The sequence below is a fragment of the Lepus europaeus genome, chromosome 12 (genome assembly GCF_033115175.1).
Source record: "Lepus europaeus isolate LE1 chromosome 12, mLepTim1.pri, whole genome shotgun sequence".
In the NCBI taxonomy this organism is placed as follows: Eukaryota; Metazoa; Chordata; class Mammalia; order Lagomorpha; family Leporidae; genus Lepus; species Lepus europaeus.
The window spans coordinates 74600094-74618371 of record NC_084838.1 but is presented as its reverse complement, the minus strand read 5'-3'; the positions used below and the strand labels follow the sequence as shown (position 1 = coordinate 74618371).

General features: G+C 46.7%; 1 protein-coding gene across 1 annotated transcript in view; it reads left to right on the top strand.

Annotated features, from left to right (window-relative positions):
- Positions 1 to 18278, top strand: part of DMRT1 (doublesex and mab-3 related transcription factor 1) — a 117200-nt gene that overhangs the window by 13443 nt on the left and 85479 nt on the right. The window lies entirely within an intron of this gene.

The following is an 18278-nucleotide window of genomic DNA, read 5'->3' as shown; positions in this document are numbered from 1 at the left end:
TACAGGGACCGGGGAAATGCTGTCTGTTGTAACTAGATTGGAAAACTGTGTCTTTAGGAAGGGCAAAAGCAGTCTTTCAGCCCTTAGGGGATGGAGACTGTTTCACTTAAAACAAAGGTGTGAGAATTCTGTTGGCTTAGGAATTTGCATGGAGTGACTTGCATTTGTGAATTCCCACAGTGGAAGATCACTGCCACTCTACTGGAGAGTGAAAGAGAACATGTTGAGTCGGTGAAGGTGTTCAGTAACCTTGTCACTCATGGGAAGGAGATGGCAGTTCACAGGAGTCTTGAAACTTGCTACCAGGGCCGGTGCTGTGGTGTAGCAGGTAAAGCCACCACCTACAGGGCTGGCATCCCATATGGGCACCAGTTCAAGTCCTGGCTGGTCCACTTCCAATGCAGCTCTCTGCTCTGGCCTGGGAAAGCAGTAGAAGATGACCCAAGTCCTTGGGCCCCTGTACATACATGGGAGATCCAGAGGAAGCTCCTGGCTCCTGACTTCAGATTGGCACAGCTCCGGCTGTTGCGGCCAATTGGGGAGTTAACCAGAGGATGGAAGCTCGCACTCTCTCTCTCTCTCCCTCCCTCTTCCTGTGCTTCTCTTTGTGTAACTCTGCCTTTCAAATAAATAAGTAAATCTTTAAAAAAAAAAGAAAAGAAACTTGGTGCCAGCAGCGGGTCAGAGCATGGCAGAGCTTTGTAGATGGCACTGTGTGGTGTTCTCGTGTGAGCAGCCTTGCATCTGTTGCTGCAGGAAGCTTTTGGACTGTCAGAAATCTCTGTGCCATTCGTTTGCCTTGCCTGCTTCACAGTGTTCCCCTGGAGTTCGTGAACTACATTTTCCTGGTGTTCTGCAGGCTTATGGATCATGTCTTATAGATCACCCCTCAGACACCTTGGGTTTTGTGGATGCCTTTTTGTCCCTTCTGTTTTATTAACTGACATTTTTTAAAAACAGAAAATTTACTTTACTGTGATATAGTATACATAATTTAGAATTTGCTGCTTAAATTAATTCACTATTTTAATCATTTGAGTATTATTTATTGATTAATTTGAGAGGCACAGGGACAGCCTTCCCATCTTCTGGTTCACTTCCCAAACACCTGCAATGGGCAAGGCTGGGCCTGGGCCATCACCCGGAGCTGGGAACTCTGTCCAGGTCTCCCATGTGGGTGGCAGGAACCCAGTTACTTGAGCCATCACTACTGCTTCCCAGGATTTGCATTAGCAGGAAGCTAGAGTCAGGAGCAAAACTGAGACTCAAACCCAGGCACTCAGATGTGGGACATGGGCATCCCAGCCAGTTGCTTGCTTGTCCAAAGGCCTAATCCAAATACCTAGTTTTCCCTTTGCTTTGTTTGTTGGTCTGAGTTATGCCTCTAGGGTAATGAGGACTCCCAAAGGACTGAGGTTCATGGAGAATGGGGCTCAGGGGATGTAAACTGACACTTTCCTATGGGAGATGCTGTGGTTCTGTGCCTCTATAAGGTGAACTGGACTCTGGCCTACAAGTGGTCTCAGGTGTGCTGTGAGGCAGAGGGAGCAAAGTCGGGGTCCCTGTGGGCCCTGTGGCTCACTGGTTCTTGTCACCAGTGCTTTGCGCTTTCCTTTGTCACAAGCAGCTATACAGGTGCAGATCTGTGTTTCTGTCTCAGCCAGAAGGTGTCTTACTTTTCAGCTGTTTAAAAAATTCAAAGGGACAACCTTTCTGACTCCCTTATGAAAATTCACAAAAATACCCATCACTGTGGCTGAACCAAATCACATTTGACAATGAATTTATTCCAGTCTCTCTTGTCTGTAGGCAGACTTCATATTTGCTAATCTGATCTTATTTTAAAATACCAATGAAAGCACTTTCCGGAAGAAAACACATGAGAATCTTTAAGTAGACTGGAGGTAGCTGGCTTGCTGTCAAAGGAGAGTTCGATACAATACTACAGTAGCTGCAGATTTTCTGATGTTCACTGCCTGTGCGAGTTCTTCCACATTGCTTTAGCCATCACATGTCAGTGTAGCTCAATGCATACTAACAGGTGATTTTCAGTACTGACTTCAATAGTTGTAAAACTGCTCCCTATTTGTGTGCTACCCTTTAGTGCTGGCTGTAGGGTTTATTTAAGATGTATAAAATACACATTAATTGCATGGAGCAGATTAGATTCATCAAACACCAATATTTGCTGAAATGAATTGAACTTTTCTCTGCTGGCGAATTTGCTCTCTGAGTGAGATTCCTTCCCTTCTTACCTTGCATCAGTTTTTCCATTTTGCTCACTCATTCAGCAAAGATTTGTTTTGTGGCTGCACTGGGGAGACCCTGCTGTAGCTACAGGATACTTGGCAATGCGGAAAAAGTATGGCCCTCACAGAACTGCTGTGTCCAAGGGGTAGAGACGGTTGATAAACAATAACAGTGGCAAATCAGCAAGGTGCTTTCACATGTGGTAAGCGCTGTGCAGAAAGCCAAAATGAAGTGGTGGGTGTAGTCAAGGGGACGGGGGCTGTGCTGAAGAGGGTGGCCAGGGAAGGGTGGCTTCCTAAGGAGATGAAACTGTGGCTGGTCCTGAATGTTAATGAGCCATCCCTGGGCAGAAGGAGCAGCAGGGTGAGGCTGGCCTCTGAAAGGGGCAGGGGCCGGTGTGCTGGGGAGCCATGAGCACAGGGTGACAGCCCTGGGTGATGCCACGGGGGCTTTGGCGGGCAGGGTAGCCTAGGCCAGGGGCGGGGTTGGGATTTTGCTAGGAGTGCCATGGGAAGTCCCTAGAGTGTAAGAGCTATGATGGCATGGTCTGACTGACTGCACTAGACCTCTGTGCAGCCGGGTGTGTGTGGAATGTGGTTTGAAGGAGCTGCAGGAAGGTGCAATTGATGTGGATGTTGTGCTGTGGCCTGGGGAGAGCTGTCTGACTTGACCAAGGGCAGTGGCAACAGAGACAGGAAGAAGGGGTGGGGTGGGAGGTTTATTCTGAAGGTAAAGTTGTGTGTCACTTCGGTAGATTCTGCCAAAGGCACTCTGTCCAGTGGGCAGCTGCCACAGCCTTGCCTGGACTCGATTGTCGTTGGGGCTGCACTGTCTTAAAGGTGAGCAGCTGTGCCTTGGGTGGGTTGGGGGGAGGGAGTCAGCAGGATGATGTGTCCTCCCAGCCCTGGAGCCTGAGAAGGTGTTCCCTTACATGGCAGAAGGGGCTCTGCAAATGTGATGACCAAGTCAAGCACCCTGATGTGAGGAGGTGAACCTAGGTTTCCCAGGTCACCCCAATCTAATGATGTGCATCTTTGCAAGGGGGAGCCCTTACTGGAATACTGTGACAGAAGATGCAAGTGTCTTTCCAATCTTGGAAGAGACTTTTCCCACTGCTGCTGGCCTTGAGGATGGAGGAAGGGGACCCAAGAGCCAGGGTGTGGGAGAGGCCTCTGGAAGCCTGGAACAACCCCCAGCTGCCAGCCAGCAAGGACATAGAACCTCAGTCCTGCAAACACAAGGAACTGAGTTCTGCCAGCAGTGAATGGGCAGAGAAACAGATCTCCCCGTGAGCCTCCAGAAAGACTTGCAGCCCCCTGACGTGGGAGAGACCCCTCAGACTCACCAGACTCACAACTGTAGGGGGATAAAAGTGTGCCATTTAAGCTGCTAAACGTGTAGTAATTTGTTCCACAACGATAGCTAGCCAGTACAGTTGGCACCATTTATAATCCACAGTTCTCTTACTGGTGATGTAGAATGGCTTTTCCTGTGTCTTAGGGCCCTTTGTATTTTTCCCCGTGAATCGTTGTGTGTCGTGTCAAGTCCTCCTGCCCCCAACATCAGAGAGTTCTTTACTGTTACAGAGACTGATCCAAGGTGACCTTCCCACCACTTGATATGTCAAACTGCGAAACTGAGAGATTGGCTGGGCGCAGACTGCAGGGACGAGAAGAGTCCCATGACCAAATCCTGGCCACTGCTGTCTTTGGAGGCAAGCAGAGAAGCCTGCTTCACTTCCTGTTTCTGCCAGGCCATTAACTCAACCTAGTGAAAATGGCTGAAGAATGGCCAGACCCATGTGGTTTTCCTGTTCTTCCAACTCGTGCTGTCAGCTCAGTTTTAGCCATGAGCAGATCTCAAGTTAAGCTAAAGACCTCAGTGACCACTCCATTTCACAGTCATGGTCTGGAAGTTGCTTTGTTACTTTTGTATACCATAAACTATGATATGGCTCTGACTGACAAATGGAAGTATGTCCTGTCTATTCAGATATTCTGTTTACTATACACTTGTCTTAATTTTTAAAAAATTATTTATTTATTTGAAAGCAGAGTGACAGAGAAAGAGAGGCAGAGAGAGAGATATATCTTCTATCTGCTAGTTTATTCCCCAAATGGCAGCAAGAGCTGGGGATGGGCTCTAGGCTGAAGCCAGGAGCCTAGAAATCCATCCAGGTCTGCCACTTGGGTTGCAAAGGCCCAATTCCATGCACGACTCCCTTGTGGGTGTCAGGGGCCCAATTACTTAGACCATCTGCTGCTGCCTTCCCAGATGCATTAGCAGAAAGCTAGATCAGAAGCAGAGCAGCCAGGACTTGAACTAACACTTTGATACAGGATGCTAGAATCACAAGTGTCAGCTTAACCCATTGCACCACAACATCAGCTCCTATCTTGCTTTTTGCCAAGATTATCTGTTTGTATGAAATTAGAATGCATATCGCATTTCAATTCTTTGAAAGTATTTTACTGTTTTGAGTTGATATAAAGCAAACATTATCATTATTACTACATGACAGTGCTAGGTTTCCCAGGAGAGAATGGTACTTGATAATAGAAGCCCGATCAAAAGTCTTGAAGAAGGAAGGCACCTGGACACAGAGGTTGCTGTTGTCTGGATCACTTTATACCTGGGGAGGAAGCTCCATTTCATGGAAATGACATAATATCAAGAGTCACGAGACCTGGTTCAGTTCCTTTCTACTTCTCTGATTTGGGATAGTTCATTTAATTTCTTTGTGTGTCCATTTCTTCATTCACAGAATATATTAAATAATGTCTGTCTAATAGGCCTCAAAATTATTGTAGAGCTCATGTTTTGCATAAAATATTTACGTGCTCGATTCTTTCATAGAACATAGTATATTTGTGAATAATTCTTTGTAAACCATGATGAAGAATGATTCTGTCCTCAACTGAAGTTTTAGATGCAAGATGAGCAACCGATGAACAAGCCTAGGAATGAGTTACCCTACAGTCATAGTTGGTTTTTCAAAACTGAAGCTCCATGGGCTGACAGAATCAGGCCTTCATCTCTAGATGATAATATGTAAGCTGTCTTATTCCCTACAGTATCAGCTTCCAGGAATCTGAGAGACATCTTCAGACTCAAATTCATGAATGTATGCAGTCCATGCAGTAGAATGTCAGCACTCCCCCTTCTTTTCATGACTCACTTTTCTTCGTTTCAGTGTTAGCTCTCTGTTTTCTTTTAAGATTTATTTATTTATTTATTTGAAAGACATAGTGACATAGAGATCTTCCATCTTCTGATTCTCTCCCAAAATGGCCACAAAGAAGCCAGGAGCTGTGTCTCCCACTTGGGTGGCAGGAGCCCAAGCACCTGTGCCATCTTTTGTTGCTTTCCCGGGTGCATTAGCAGGGAGCTGGATCAGAAGAGAAGCAACTGAGGTTTGAACTGGCACTCATATGGGATGCCAGCATCCCAGGCAGCAGAGGCATAGTGCACAGCGGCCACCAGTCCCCTTCTGTTACCCTTTCTAAACAATAATAGGACTCTGAGATTGGGAAGTTAGCTTCAGTAAAACAGGCACCATTGGTGCCTCTCTGCCCCTCACAGTAAGGACAGAGGCAGGCATTCAGAATCCACAAGTGCTGTGGACCAGGCTGGAGGCAGGGGCATGTACGCAGTTGTGTCAGAGAGCAGGGGTGGGTCATCGTCTTGGACATCACCACCTTCAAGAGGTGTGCCAGCTAGGTGTGCCAGAGGGACTCACTGACCTGGTGATGAGAACAGTGTTCTTACATGCTGAGGTTTAGAAGTTTTCCTTTTGGAAAACACCTCCAAACCTAGTAATTAACCACGGTCAGAGTTTTCATTAGGGCAAAACAAAGCCACAAAGGAGTTTCAAGGATCCAATTTGGCTGATACACTGATAGTGGATGCTGTGGATGGGTCGGGAATTAGCCAGCAGAAGCAAGGCAAATTGCTCTTAAGTCTTCATTAGCAAGTAGCCAGGGATCTGAGGCTGTCCCCTGGCATCCCACCCCAGGACTTGCTGTCTTGTAGAAGGCCCCGTTGTCCACGGGATGAGAGTGGTGTTCATTTCCCTTATCACTTGCTCCCTCAGTTGTTATCTGGGAGATGGAATTATGAGTTACGGGGGGAAAGGAGTAAGAGGACATCAAAGAATGTTTTCTGCCTTTGAATAAAGGCCCTTATTGGCTTGGGGTTGTTAGTTTGGGGTGTGCTGTCTTCCTCACAAAGCACCTGGGGTTTGTTTTTCTCTAAAAGATGTAGATAAACTAGAGAGAGAATCCAGAGGAAGGGCAACAAAAATGATGTATGGCTTGGAGAGAAGGAGAATAACAGTCTATAAATATTTGAAAGGTAATATAGAAGAGGGGGAGAGGTGATTTACAGCAATGGGCAGGCACTGGACGGGGAACAAAAGCTTGCATCTAGGAGCAGGGAAATTGGGTAGGCTGAGAAGACCAACTTGTAATAAGGGTGATTAAGCAAAGACAAAACCAAAGGTGATGAGGGTGATCAAGCAGAGACCTGCAATTCTCACCTGAGAGTTTGTTGCCAGAAGCCAGAATGGCTGGAGTATGTGACATTTGTGAAACTGAACATCCATGCACAAATATGAATCACGCTCTCCTGACGCCCATGTGTGCCATGGTCTGTGTCTCCAAAGGGTGTTGTTTGCTTAGTTTCCAGCTCAGGTGTTTCGTTTTCAGAGGTGGTAGTAATCATTTTAAAAGGATGTTCGCTGATTTACTGAGTGTCTGCCTCCTGGCAGGTGTTGTCTTAGCTGCTTTTGATATTTATGTTCTCATTTAATCTTTGCAGCAACTCTGTAGAATAGGAAGTATTCTTTCCACTTAGAAGGGAATTGAAGTTGAATAACTTGCCCATGGTGGCATGTATTGTAGTGGTGGGGATGGGACTCAAACCTAGGCCTGGGACTCATGGCCCACGCCTTGCCCTCCACTGGGCTCTGTCACCCTGTTCGTTGGAGTCATGAAAGTAGGGATTGGGAGCCACCAGCAGGCCAAGCAAACGTTTGTGTCCAGGTACAGGGATAAGTGGAATAGTTGATGTCTGGGGCTTGCTTCACTTTTCCTTGCTTGAGGCATATTTTCTCTAAATTAGTAAGTGCTGTGTTATTAATATACTGCTTCTTTTCCTTCTGTAAATTCAGTTGTACCACAGGCTTTGAGTGACCCTTGTAGTTAAATATGGATATGGACAATCTTCTGAAGGAAAAGAAGTTTTCATAAGGTAGATGTTCTGCTGGATTGTCCATGCTGGTTGTCATGGGGGCCCCTTTGCAGTGTTTTAATAGTTGCCTGGTCTCCTGACTGATCTTTTTATAGTGTTCAGCATATTGATGATGGCCAAGAAAAAGCAAAACAAAAATGCACAGAAATGACTACTCAGGGTGAAAAGCTGAGTGTCTCTGGTTATTGCAAGGAGCCACCATACCTGGAGTTGGAAGGTCTGGGATTTAATCCAGACTCCAGCTCCTACCATGGTACTCTGTGTGCCTGGCCACAGCAGCTGCTCTGTGTAGGGGTGGGACATAGAACTGTGCTGTCTCAACCTCCCAAGGTTATTGTGGGCAGCAAGTGATGACTGTATGCAAATTGCTATTTATACATTGCAGAGTATAAGGAAATAAAGGCTCCAATGGCTAAAAGCATAATTTCTTTAAGCAATCTTACTGAAACTGCTCTTGGTGAGAATCCGATGTTGGTAATGGTGGAGACTTTTGCAGAAGTAAAAGTGTTAGATGTTTATTAGGGGCAGAACAGAAAGTACCCAGTGAGTTTTAAGAATATTATGCTCCATGGCCGGCGCCGTGGCTCAACAGGCTAATCCTCTGCCTTGCGGCACCGGCACACCGGGTTCTAGTCCCAGTTGGGGTGCTGGATTCTGTCCCGGTTGCCCCTCTTCCAGGCCAGCTCCCTGCTGTGGCCAGGGAGTGCAGTGGAGGATGGCCCAAGTGCTTGGGCTCTGCATCCCATGGGAGACCAGGAGAAGCACCTGGCTCCTGCCTTCGGATCAGCGCGGTGCGCCAGCAGCAGCGCGCCGGCCATTGGAGGGTGAACCAACGGCAAAGGAAGACCTTTCTCTCTGTCTCTCTCTCTCACTGTCTGTAAGTCTCTCTCTCTCTCTCTCTCACTGTCCACTCTGCCTGTCAAAAAAAAAAAAAAAAAAAAGGATATTATATTCCTAATACCATGGCCTCTGCCTCTTCTTTCCCTTTACTGTCATAGCATGCAATGAGCACCATGTTAAATTTCTGAGCAGGAGACCAGCAGGATGGAAACCCAATAGGTGGCTCATGGCACTGACATCTTTCTTTCTTTTTCTTTTTTTAAAGATTTATTTATTTATTTGAAAGAGTTACACAGAGAAGGACAAGGGGGGGGGGTCCCTCCATCTGCTGGTTCACTTCCCACTTGGCCGCAATGGCTGGAGCTGCGCCAATCCAAATCCAGGAGCCAGGAGCTCCTTCCAGGTCTCCCATGTGGGTACAGGGGTTCAAGGACTTGGGCCATCTTCTACTGCTTTTCCAGGCCATAGCAGAGAGCTGGATCAGAAGTGGAGCAGCTGGGTCTCGAAGCAGCGCCCGTATGGGAGCAGGCTGCGGCTTAACCTGCTACACCACAGCACCAACCCCTGACATTTTTCGTTGACACTTCAATTTGCCAGTCCTGTGTGCTGTTCTACTCAGGAATTACCTTCCCCTTGAAGTTGTGTGTGTGCATGCATTTTTTAAAATAAAGAGCTTTTTGTTTCTGTCCTGTGCTGCTGCTCCTGTAGTGGTCTCTCATGAATTTCTCTCTCAAGTCATCCTGAGATTACATTCACTGTAAACTGTAATGATTTGATTCTGGCCATATTTCTCCCAAGGTCTCCTATCTCAGTTACTTGTAAGGCTACTCCTCCCCTCTCTTGTTCGCTTTGATCTTTCGTAATTGGCTTACAGCTCTCCATTTTTAATCTGCAATGACTTTGTTTCTCCTCCCCATTTTTGCTTTTTCAGTCCCTGAGAATTTAATAATCTGTTTCTTACTACTTTCCATTTTTTTCTTAAGGTGCCATATTTTTTGTCGCACTGTTAATAGTCTTTTTTTCTTTGCCTGCCCATTTGCTTTATTTTGGCTGTTAATGCAGGTGTGCACTGTCTGTATTTTTTTTTTTTTTTGACAGGCAGAGTGGACAGTGAGAGAGAGAGAGAGAGAGAGACAGACAGAAAGGTCTTCCTTTTGCCGTTGGTTCACCCTCCAATGGCCATCGCGGCCGGCCCATCACGCTGATCTGAAGGCAGGAGCCAGGTGCTTCTCCTGGTCTCTCATGCGGGTGCAGGGCCCAAGCACTTGGGCCATCCTCCACTGCACTCCCTGGCCACAGCAGAGAGCTGGCCTGGAAGAGGGGCAACCGGGACAGAATCCGGTGCCCCGACCGGGACTAGAACCCGGTGTGCCGGCGCCGCAATTAGCCTATTGAGCCATGGCGCCAGCCTGTATTTTTCGACCAGTAATAGAGAAAGTCATGCACATCCTGGGCCAGTGTTGAGCTTCCTAGTCACAGACTCAGTTGAACCTGAGACACCTGAATGTATATACGAGACTTCAGAAAGTTCATGGAAAAGTGGAATTAAAAGAGAAGGTTTTTTTTGGTATAAACTAAAATAATTTTTAAATCCATGCGTAGTTTTTCCATTGTGTGTGTTTTCCTGGATATACCAATACGTATGGATTTCAAAACCTTTTTTTTTTTTTTTTTTTTTTTTTTTAATTTGAGAGGCAGAGAGAGAGCGAATGAGCTCCAATGTGCTGGTTCACCCTCCAAGCCCATAACAGCCAGAGAGATAGGCTGAGACTGAAGTCAGGAACAAATCCGTGTCTGCCATGTGGGTAGCAGGGGCCCAACTACTTGAACTGTCATTTGCTGCCTCCCTAGGTATGCATTAGCCGCTGGAGTTAGGAGTGGAGCTGGGACTCCAACCCAGGTACCCCGGTATGGGTTGTGTGTACCCCAGCTGGCATCTTAACTACTGGACCAAATACTTGCCCTGGATCTCTTTTTTTGTCCTCATCAAAATCAATTATCTTTTTAAGATTTTATTTATTTGTTTTCATTTTATTTGAAAGGTAGAGAGACAGCGATCTTCCACAGTTTCATTCATCAAATGCCCACAACAGCCAGGGCAGGGCCAGGCTGAAGCAGGAGCTCAGAATGCAGTCAGGATCTCCAGTGTGAGTGGCAGGGACCCAGATACTTGAGTGGTTCCAGGAAGTTGTTGGAAGCAGAGCTGGGACTCAAACGCAGGCACTCAGATGTGGGACGCAGACATCCCAAGTGGCATCTTAACCATCGCACCAAATATCTGTTATATAAATTCTTCTTTTAAGTCCGTTTTGCATGAATTTTCTGGAGTCCCCTCATATGTGAGGTAATAAATGAGCCTGTATCTAAGCAGGTGAACATCCAGTTCATACTACACAAACGAATTTGTTGGGTTTTTGAAAGCTTTTTCTCACAGGTTGACCTTTCTGGTGCAAATCACTGTGACTGCACAAAATGGGAGAAAAGATACCCCAGGTTTCCCACATAGGTGAAGGGGCCTAAGTACTTGGACCATCTTCTGCTGCCTTCCCAGGAATGTTAGCATACAGCTAGATCCATAGCAAGGCTGCCGGAGCTGGCTTCCATATGGGATGCTGGCATTGCAGGTGGCAAATTAGCCTGCTGCATCACAATACTGGCCCTAGTATCTGAGCTCTGAAAGCTGTATTTCTGTTAGTGAGTCTTCAGGGGGGTCTGTGACCTAAGAAATAGTAAGAACTTAAGTTGAAACCAGTAGGGCTTGTCCCAGATACAGCATTTGTCACTTTATGTTTCCTTCATCTCTCTATGCACATATTTGCCCTTTTTAAAAAACTCATATATTTATTATTTAAGATTTATATACTTATTATTTAAAAGAGTTACAGAGAGAGGGAGGGAGGGAGAAACAGAGGGGGAGAGAAAGATCTTCTAACCGCTAGTTTACTTCTCAATGGCTGCAATTAGCAGGCTGGGCCAGGCTGAAGCCAGGAGCCAGTAGCTTCTTCCAGATCTCCCATGTGGGTGCAGGGGCCCAGGCACTTGGTCATCCTCTGCTGTTTTCCCAGGCACATTGGCAGGGTGTTGGATGGGAAGTGGAGCAACCGGGACATGAACTGCCGCCCATATGGGAGGCTGGCACTACAGACCGCAGCTTAACCTTGTATGCCACAGCACCAGCTCCTGTATTTTTTTTTTTCCTATCAATTTCTGAGTAAACAAAAGGCAGAGATTCTGCTATTGAGGGTATTTTAAAAATGATAGCCTTGGGACCAGTGTGAAGCCTCTACCTGTGGTGCCAGTATCCCATATGGGCATCAGTCCATGTCCTGGGTGCTCCTCTTCTGATCTAGCTCTCTGCTATGGAATATGGAATATGGCGCAAGTGCTTGTGCTCCTGCACCTGTGTGGGAAACCTGGGGGAAGCCCCTGACTCATGGCTTCAGATCTGCTCAGCTCTGGCAGTTGCTTCTATTTGGAGAGTGAACCAACAAATGGAAGACTTTTCCATCTGTGTCTCTCTCTGTAACTTTGCCTCTCAAATAAATAAAATTTTTTTTTAAATGATGGCCTTATTGAGGTAATTTACAAACCATCAATTCAGCATTCTTTTTTTAAAGATTTATTTATTTATTTGAAAGTCAGAGTTACACAGAGAGAGAAGGAGAGGCAGAGAGAAAGAGGTCTTCCATCTGCTGGTTCACTCCCCAGTTGGCCACAATGGCCAGAGCTGCACAACCTGAAGCCAGGAGCCAGGAGCTTCTTTGGGTCTCCCACTTGGGTTCTGGGGCCCAAGGATTTGGGCCATCCTCTACTGCTTTCCCAGGCCATAGCAGAAAGCTGGATCAGAAGTGGAGCATCTGGGACTCGAACCAGCACCCATATGGGATGCCGGAACTGCAGGAGGTGGCTTTACGCCACAACGCTGGCCACTAATTCAGCATTCTGAAGTAGTTAATATATTCAAGTTGTGCAGATATCACCACTAACTGAAATATTTTCAAAGTCCACAGTGCTGAGCATTACACCTTAGGGCTGGCTTCTGAAATATTTTCATACTCTTTTCCCAAAGCCCATACCCATTAGCAGTTGCTCTCCATTTCCGCCTTCCCCAGTCTCTGGTAACTACTAACCTTTCTGTCTCTAGAGGTTTCACATAAATGGAACCCTACACCATGAGACCTTTTGTGTGTGACTTCCTTTACTTAGTGTGATGATTGTAAAGGTCATCCAAATGCCCATAGCAGCCAGGGGTGGACGAGGCTGAAGCTAGGGGCCAGGAACTCCATCCAGATCTCTCAGTGTGGGTGGCAGGGGCCTAAGCACTGGAGCATCATCCACTGCTTTTCAGACCCACTAGCAGGAAGCTGAATTGGAAGCAGATACAGGACTCCATCCCGGGTACTCTGATATAGGATGTGCTTAAATCTCCGTCATGATGCCTTTCCCCATTTTTATTTAAAAAATTTTAAAATTTATTTAACAGGCAGAGAACAAAGAGATATTTTTCATCCAGTGGTTTCCTCCCCAAATGCCCAGAGCAGCCAGGGCTGGGCTAGGTAGAGACCAGAAGTCCAGAATGCAGTGCAAGTCTCCCAACATGGATGGCAAGGACCCAGCCACATGAACCATCATCTTCTGCCTCTCAGGGTATTCATTTAGGACAAAGTTGGATTGGCAGTGGAGCTGGAACTCGAACTGAGACACTGTGATACGGGATGTCAGTGTCTCAAGTGCACTCTTAACTGCTGCACCAAATGCCTGCCCTGGGGTTCATTTTTATATCCAGATCTAGTTCTTGCTTCATTTGACCTTTCAGATCATTTCTGTAGCCCTGTATTTTTCTGAAACGTTTTGGGTAAGTTCTTTTTTTAAATTACACACAATGTGAATCCATACAGTGAGTGTGTGTGAGTTGCACACAAGCCTTCAGTCCATGTCTGCACAGGAAATCAGACATTCCTGTTAACAGGGGCAGCTGCCTGCAAACTCCATGCTGCCAGTGACTGAAGGGGCCACGGCACCTAAGAGGCACTTGCAACAGAGTGGCATCCCTTCCTTTGGATCTTGATGGATTGATTTTTGGAGTGGGTTTTCAGCCACATTCCTCTGGCTACAAAAGGAGCTCCTCTTGGTTATTTCCCTGTCTCAGCCCTACTTTCTCTCTTTTCTGAGGGTTCTCATAAGTTTTAATTTTAGAAACCTTTTAGGGGCTGGCACCGCGGCGCAGTAGGTTAATCCTCCGCCTGCAGCGCCGGCACCCCATATGGGCACCAGTTCTAGTCCTGGCTGCTCCTCTTCCAATCCAGCACTCTGCTATGGCCTGGGAAAGCAGTGGACGATGGCCCACATCCTTGGGGCCCTGCACTTGCATGGAGAGACTGGGAGGAAGCACCTGGCTCCTGGCTTTGGATTGGTGCAACTCTGGCTGTTGCGGCCATTTGGGGAGTGAACCAATGGAAGGAAGACCTTTCTCTCTGTCTCTCTCTCTCTCTCACTGTCTGTAACTCTACCTCTCAAATAAAATAAATAAATTTTTTTTTAAAAAAAAGAAACTTTGGCCAGCGCCCTGGCTCAATAGGCTAATCCTCCGCCTTGCGGCGCCAGCACACCGGGTTCTAGTCCCAGTTGGGGCGCCGGATTCTGTCCCGGTTGCCCCTCTTCCAGGCCAGCTCTCTGCTGTGGCCAGGGAGTGCAGTGGAGGATGGCCCAAGTGCTTGGGCTCTGCACCCCATGGGAGACCAGGAGAAGCACCTGGCTCCTGCCATTGGATCAGCGTGGCGCGCCGGCCGCAGCGGCCATTGGAGGGTGAACCAACGGCAAAGGAAGACCTTTCTCTCTGTCTCTCTCTCTCTCACTGTCCACTCTGCCTGTCAAAAAAAAATAAATAAATAAAAAAGAAAGAGAAAGAAACTTTAAAAAAAGAAAACCAACAACTTAATCTTAAAACCAGAATATTTATTGGACTGTGTGTTTTTGTGCAAATAATTACCTTTGTGTCATTGTTAATTTTGAAAAAAAGCCCTCTTTTCTCTTGCTCTTCAAATCAGCATTGTTTCTGGGCAAGGATAAACCTTGAGAGTCCCTGGAGAAGCTGCTGCTTGCATTACAGATACCACATGCTGCCCAGACTTGGTGCTCGCCTTTGCCACAGACAGGGCTTCCTTTATGCTTGCTCCTGATGGGTTTGTTCATTTTTTCCTTTTTGGTTTATTTACTAGACAAAATTCCTGTTCACTGGTTCACTCCCCAGATGGCCATGGCAGCTAGTGCGGGGGGAGACAAAGCCAGGAGCGGCGGACTCAGACTGAGTCTCCCATGTGGGTGGCAGGTACCCAGTGACTGGAGCCATCATTGGTGCCTCCCAGGGTGTGTATTAGTAGGAAGCTGGAATAATGAGCTGAGCTGGGACTTGAACCCAGGGAGTCTGATGTGGGATGTGGGTTTCTTAACCAGTGTCCTAGTAGCCTGGTGGTTTTAGATTAATGACCTTCTCTGACACAAGTTGTTATCCTCTTCCTTCCAGAATGATTGTAGGTCCTAGATCTATGCTGAGTGCTACCAAGTAGTTCTTGACACTTGTAAGTTTTGAGAAGGATGATGTTCGTTTTTCTACTACTACTACCACTACTTTTTTAAGATTTTGAAAATTAGAATTAGGGAGAGACAGAGCAAGAGAGAGAAAAACAGAGAGAGACATCTTCTATCTACTGATTCACTCCCCAAATGGCCGCAATGGCCAGCACTGGACCAGGTTGAAGCCAGAAGCCATGAGCTTCATCTGGGTCTCCCATGTGAGTGTAGGGTGCCCAAACAATGGGGCCATCTTCCACTGCTTTCCCCAGGCCATTAGCAGGAACTGGATTGGAAATTGAGCAGCTGAAACACCAGCTGGTGCCCATATGGGATGAAGGCATTGCAAGCATTGGCTTTACCTGCTACACCACAGCACTGACCTCTAGAGGAACTTATTGAAGCTCTATGTCCAGTGATCCAGATACACAAAATCTGCAGGGCACAGACCTCTCAAAGAGGACCGTGTAGATGGATGGGGTTGTGACTGTGGTTGTTGGCTAGATGGAGAGCTTGAGTCACACTGTCTCCTAGTTGGTGTAGTACCAGTTTGGTTGACAGGCCTGGCATGGCTCTTGGCAGTCACCTCTTTGATTTAAGAGTTGACTTTCTTTTTAGTTAAGATTCCGAGATATGGATAGGCATGTGTTTGCGCATATGCATGCATGCCCACACACATGAGGATTCTTCAGAAAGTTCGTGGGATTAAAACCTACATTTATTTTGGTTCAAAACAATTTTTGAAATCCTTTCATAGATTTTTCCTAATGCTCGTTTTCTGTGAACTTTTTGAAGATACCTCTCTGGGACCAGCACTGTGGTGTAGTGGGCTAGGCCTCTGCCTGTGACACCAGCATCTCATATGGACACCAATTCATGTCCTGGATGCTCCTCTTTCAATCCAGCTCTCTGTTGTGGCCTAGGAAAGCAGTAGAAGATGACCCAAGTACCTGGGCCCTTGCACCTATCTGGTAGACCTGGAAGTAGCTCCTGGCTCCTGGCTTTGAATCAGCACAGTTCCGGCCATTGCAGCCATTTGGGGAGTGAACCAGCAGGTGGAAAACCTTTCTCTCTCTAACTCTACCTCTCAAATAAATAAATAAAATCTTTAAAAAAAAAACACTGTTTGCACTCCTACACTAAATATACACTCAAATCTCAAGTTCCCAGATTCTTTGGGACCTTTGAACTGCTGGAAGGTAGTAGACTGCAAAAGCCAGAAGCCCCTGACTCCAGCCAAAAAGGGTTCCACATCCAATTGGCTCAGCAGTGTCCTGTGCATGGCTAGGAATTTGAGTTCTAGCCACTACATGGAGGCAAGAATTGTCACAGGTCTGACCCTGTCTGCCACACCCTTCTCTCCCCATTGTTAGTGACACGAGTGATGGAACAGTTGTAGAACTAGTATTTTAAATCTGTAGGGAGTCTTCCTATCTGATTTTAATTGCTAATTTAAATGTAATTCCTCTTCCCACTAAAAAAAAAGAAGAAACTAACCGTGGAACATACATATTGAATTTAAGATTTAAAGTTCTACTCTATCTCTGTTCTCCCCTCTAAACCCCCTCCCAGTTGCAGTTTTTAAAAAAGCATGACACAATTTAGCAGCAAAACCAAAGAAAAGGCAGTCTGAAGGGCTCCAGATAATTCCCAGTTTGGGTTATCGGCTCCCACACAAGGGAGAGTTGATTATGTTTTATTTTCCTGTTATTCGAGGGGAGGTAAAACTCCATAGAGGTGAAGAAAGCACATCTGGAGGAGATCGGCAGTTGCAGATAGGTGTCCCCGTAAAATGCCCTGATGTTGGCTGTGGCTCTGCTGGTGAAGTACTAAAGGTCAGAAAAGCTTCCTTCCCAGGTGTGTTGAGAAGGAGCAGTTAGCTGTAACTGTGCAGCCCTGGAGGTCATAGACCAAGCTCCGAGAAATAATTACGCATGGTAATGGGCAATTACAGATAATGGCCTTTCGGGGGTGGCAGAAAATACACAGCCCCACAGCCTCGGCTGGAATGAACATTGAATAGCACATTAACTTTATAGCAAGCTAAAAGTTCAGCCCCAGGACTGCAGCACCTCCTCTCTCACCCTCCGCCCCTCCCAGATCACATCTTGGTCTTCCTTGAGGGCAAGGCTGCAGTAACTGCTCTTCCTCAAGAGCAGAGTGAAGTCAAAGAGCAGGTGGGGCTGAAGAAGACAGAATTCCGGCAAGGGAAGGAGTGGGGTGCTCTACTCCATCTGGGTGCAATTGCCTAGGTGGAAGTGATTTCTGTCTCCCACAAGGTGCGGTAAGCAGTTGTCACTTTCCTGGCACCTGGTTTGTGGGTTTGTGTTTGACATTTTAAATAGCCCTGTCATGATTGCCTTGTGGGAGAAACATACTGTTCTGCATTTCTTGATTATGACTTTAGGGAGTAATATCACACCGACTGCACTCAAGGCTACTGTCTGACCTCAGAGCCGGCTGGGAGCACAGGGCCCTGCTTCTCTCCAAGCTGACTTGCACTTGAGAAGCCCTGCCGAGCTCAGCCCTGCCTCTGGTAGTACCCTGCTGAACATTTGGAGCAGGGAGAACTTGGGGCACAACTGTGTCACCTGTTGACAGAAAATGTTATCACTCTGCTGTGATTGTGTAGTGGCACATTGATGTGGCAGAGCCTCTCTGAGTGCTTTATGTGTATTCTTGCATGTAATCTTCAACGAGTAGTATCATCCCATGTTTCACAGAGACACTGGGACGTGCTGCGAGCCACCTCATTTGCCCGGTGGGCACGAGGCAGTAGATTTCACATCTGATGAAGCAGTTTGACTAGTTAGCCAGTGCTGTCAACCTGATATTTTGCTTCCTGATCATGCTGGGGAGATGTTAGTGCCTGCTTTGTTGAAATAAACATTTAGGGCTTACAGAAGCCAAAAGATTCCTAGAGACTGCATTGCTGACAATTCCACATGCAATTCAAGGAGCCAGCTCTGTCTCAGACACTGGGTCCCAGGTGCTTTGAAATCAGTGCTCCTGCACAGGGATAGCCCAAAAGACAGAAAACCTCAAACTTGTTAGTTATGGGACCCTTCTTAGTCATTGTGAAGACCTCAAGAGCAATTGTGCTTGCTTGGTGTCACTGCTGATCCAGCAGAGGAGTCTAGGTGTGGGAGGCTGCCAGGCACATGGTGGTAGACGTAGGTTCTTACTTGAAAGCTCGAATTTTGGCAGTAAATACTGTTGAGTTGCTTCCTTTGAAGAGACAGCCTCACTGTTCATTTGCAAGAAAATGCCTGACAGCCCAAGCCACCCTCATCAGTTGTCTCTTTCAAGGATATACTATTCTTTTAAAAACAAAAGCGCAGTGAGGTAGCCTGCGTGCCATGCACTTG